The 4,376-nt window shown below is 37.2% G+C and overlaps 1 protein-coding gene across 1 annotated transcript in view; it reads right to left on the reverse strand.

The window, feature by feature from the left end:
- Positions 1-4,376, reverse strand: part of LOC107568520 (actin-binding LIM protein 1-like) — a 56,661-nt gene that overhangs the window by 46,556 nt on the left and 5,729 nt on the right. The window lies entirely within an intron of this gene.

The following is a 4,376-nucleotide window of genomic DNA, read 5'->3' on the forward strand; positions in this document are numbered from 1 at the left end:
TTAAAGGGGTCATATGATGCTTTTTTAAAGATCATTATTTTGTGTATTTGGTGTAACAGAATATGTTGACATGCTTTAATGTTCAAAAAACATATTATTTAAAATAAAATTTTATCTCTCTCTCTCGCTCGCTCGCGCACACACACGATGCGCAAAACACCGCATTTGAACAGTCAATAGCAAATACTTAAACTAATAACAAAACAGTAGCTGATTCAGAAGCGCCAGATTGTCATAGCAAAGTCAGAATTACTTCCTCTCCTAGGTTCACGAAACGGTCCATAAAATGCATTGCTGTTCTGTTGTAAGTAATCTTAAAGATTCCTAAATGCATCTACTTCCGGAAGGCCAAATAAAGTGCTTTTGCTTTCGCCTAGAAACACACAGCGTCTCCCTGACATGGCTGCTTCAACACTAACTGCGGTTACTGAAACCACGCCTTCTTTCTTTGCGTGCACATTTGGGCGCATTATGCAAATATTCCCACATAGTGACCTAGATATGTGGGGGCGTGTTAGAACGAGCCATTTTAGGGGGGCGTGGCAGAGTCTTAACTTTGATAAAGAATATCTATTTGGTTTTGAGACTTTAGTCTTTGCAACTTCAGGAATCTTATCTATGCACAATCAGCTTGTAACACTCCAAAGAGAAAGGAAAACTTGAAATCGCATCATATGACCCCTTTAAACCAGCTGCCATGCTTCAAAACATACCAGCATATGCTGTGTTTTCCACCTTAACATAGCATGGTATTAACATTAAATACACCATTTTTTTTACACTAGTATGATGGTAATACCATGGTATTCTTTTAAGAACTTAAATTCCAAGGTACACTACCATTCAAAAGTTGTTCTGTATTATTTGATGAATAGACAGAACAGTATATATTTGAAATAGAAATCTTTTGTAACATTACAAAAGTCTTTACTGTCACTTTTGATCAAGTTAATGCATCCTTGCTGATAAAAAAGGAGAAACGAATTCACTTGGTAGAAACTAACTAAATGAAATGACACCGTGGGCACCAAGTTGTGCAAAATGAATAAAAGTGCACATGGTAAAATAATTATGAATCATTTTTAAGGACATTCTTGTTTACTTTTACATGGTGATTTTATATGACAATTTTAGCGCAGTATTTGCTTCTCACTTCATGTACAAAAATATGGATCCAACATAAGCACTTGGTACTGCCACAGTACATTTAGTAAGAACAGCTCATGTACATCCATATCTCAAACATTTTTATGCAGCAACCCAATACTGCAGTGTCAATTATTACTTATTTGATACATATATCAAATGATCTACTAAATATGATTTCAAATAAATCAATACCAAAAGTCTACAAGGATAAAAATCTATAAGGACAAATCTTAAAATTGTTAACTTGGTTACTGTGTGTAAAATTTTAGTTCAAGTTTACCTACATGTTTGTGCCTACAAATCTACAACATTTTACACTTGCAGTCTTCCCTCTATAGTACTGAAAAAGACTGCATTCATTAGTCAAAGACACAATGCTGGAAATGAACCTGAACTCTGCGTCTCTGCAGATGAACTGCGGCAGGGATGAGACATCTTTAAAGAGACACCCTAAAAGCGAGAGGCCACTGCAGGCGAGACACAACAATGGACTTTACCTTCCTGTGAGCGTTGCTATGGCGACAGGTGCGGGCTGCGCGTGTCTACCTCACGCTTTTGGGTCCCATTTAAAACTGAAACAGCAACGGCAGGAGACGTGCCGCTATTAAACAATCCCACAATCTATGACCTGCAGCTCTGATCAAATAACCTGACAGGTACGACTGCAGCACAAAGCGAGTCTATCTCTTATATAACAGTTCCTGTGATTCAAATTGCTCACACACAGCAGCTAAAGCCAAACATGGTGCAATCTGGAAAAAACTACGATTATCAACCTGTGTTTAACCAATACAGCATCAGAATCACCTTAAATAAGAGGTGAGATAATCCAGCATCTCTGCAGATAAAGAACATGTGATTCTCATGATGCATTTCTGGTAAACCTTTTGAAAGTGACTATTTACTCTTAACAGTGTGAAACGTGACCACACTAATATATAGATGGTCAGTTACTCTCACCAAAACACACACTCTTAATTACCTTTCTTCTTGACCATGACCATCAGTGGTAAGTGAAGATGAATCAATAATCAGCCCTGCTGGAGTCGTATTCAGTGAGATGAGAAATGCAGCATTAAAAAGCTGAACAAAAAATCCAGTGAACTAATATGGATGAATAAAAGAGGAATACGCAAATGACAGAAAGCTAAACGTGTCCTGTTACAACAGAGGCAGGCAGGCGCGTGCCTGCTCCCCTGTACCCCTCTGTCTCCTCCTACCGCCCCCACCCTCCCCCATCCCTCCATCCATCCGTCCCATCCCCCTTTCTGTCTCATTAATCCAAGGACTTGCCCATCTTCCTCTGCAGTCTGGAAGTTACTGGCAGAATTTATGACTATAGCTGCCAATTTGGCTTGATTAAGCTACATTAAAAAGCTTAAATAGTTCAGATTAAAAAAAACATTTTACATTTTATGGCAACATTTTTTGGTATATAAACTATGGTTACACTGAATGACATTTTATTGGGTGTCTTTTGTAAATCATGGTAAAAATGTATGACAGTTGTTATTTTTTGCTCAGAAAAAAAAATGACATTCTAACATCCATAGAAAAAACTTAAACTTAAAGCTGTATTAAACTTTTATTATTTTGATGCTTGAAAACACCTTTTTGGTCAAAAATATTCAATTATAGACTAATATTAAATGTAAATATTCAAGGTAAATTTATAATAATAATAATAATTTTAGATTATTATTATTAGAATAATTTCTTAGACACTAACATCAGCAAATGGAATAAAAAATAGTAATAATTAAAAAACAAAATGTTTTTTTTATTCCCAAAGAGGTTTCCCAAACATTCACTGCCTGTCACTGGTTAAACAAAACATTCATTCAGCCTACAAATGGCTTCCACATATTAAGCTTAGATTTTAGCACAATACAATACAATTAAAACTGAATAAAATCACACTCTTCACCTGTCAATGTTTATTTTAAAATGTTAAATGTATTTATTTTCTAAAATACTACAAATAAATAATTAATAAAAGCATTTAAATAAAAAATATTAAACTAAAATATTCTTCATACAAAAATCATGTGCTCAACACATGGTGCTGGTCACAAATAACTAAACGGCCAAGTCAGCAACTGTGCAGGGGACGACCAGCCTTGTTGGGACAGTATCCTTGCAGATCACACAGGCTTGTCTGGATCATGACAGCAGACATGACATGATCTGGTTTTAATCCACCATGAATATCCCTGTGATTAAGCCATGACGATCCTATTAGCCTCATCACGGTTCAACAGCTGTCTGAGTGACACTCAGTCTCAACTACATCAGCAGAATGGACTCATGATGAAATAAAACATTCTGCAAGCAACATATAAACAAACTGCAAATATTTAATCATAGTAGAAGTTCCACTAGTGACTGTTTTTGTAGCGGGCCTTTAAAGGGGTCATATGACGCGATTTCAAGTTTTCCTTTCTCTTTGGAGTGTTACAAGCTCTTGGTGCATAAAGAAGATCTGTAAAGTTGCAAAGACTAAAGTCTCAAATCCGAAGAGATATTCTTTATAAAAGTTAAGAGTCAGCCACGCCTACCTAAAACGGCTCGTTCTAACACACCCCCACATATCTACGTCACTATGTGGAAATATTAGCATAATGCCGCCCAAATGTTCACGCAAAGAAAGAAGGCGTGGTTTCAGGAACAGCAGTAGTGTTGATGCAGCCATGTCAGGGAGACGCTGTGTGTTTCAGTGCGAAAGCAAAAGCACTTTATTTGTCCTTCCGGAAGTAGATGCAATTAGCAATCACTGGTTAAGATTTATTTACAACAGAACAGCACAGCCCAGATGTTCGAATTTGTGCAACGCATTTTATGGACGACAGTTTTTTGAACCTAGAAGAGTACAAGGCTGGCTGTGCACAAAGGCTATTTCTAAAAAAAAAAAAGGGTCAATTCCGACTTTGCTATGACAATCTGGCGCTTCTGAATCAGTGACTGTAAGTATGTTTTGTTATTAGTTTAAGTATTTGCTATTGACTGTTCAAATGCGGAGTTTTGCAGCGCAGAGTAACGCGTTGTGAGTGTGTGTGTGAGGGGAACAGGGTCACATCACAGGAGAGTGAACTGCCTGTCAGAAATCATAGCACGTCAGCTGTCTTAACCGCGGCTTGTGTACTGCATCATCACTGTGTCTGTCACGCGACTATGTTGCCCTTTCGGGCTTGAACTGATGGTAAAACTAACAACATTATTAACTGTCT

This window comes from Sinocyclocheilus grahami, unplaced genomic scaffold (genome assembly GCF_001515645.1).
Source record: "Sinocyclocheilus grahami isolate Dianchi unplaced genomic scaffold, SAMN03320097.WGS_v1.1 scaffold1253.1, whole genome shotgun sequence".
NCBI lineage: Eukaryota > Metazoa > Chordata > Actinopteri > Cypriniformes > Cyprinidae > Sinocyclocheilus > Sinocyclocheilus grahami.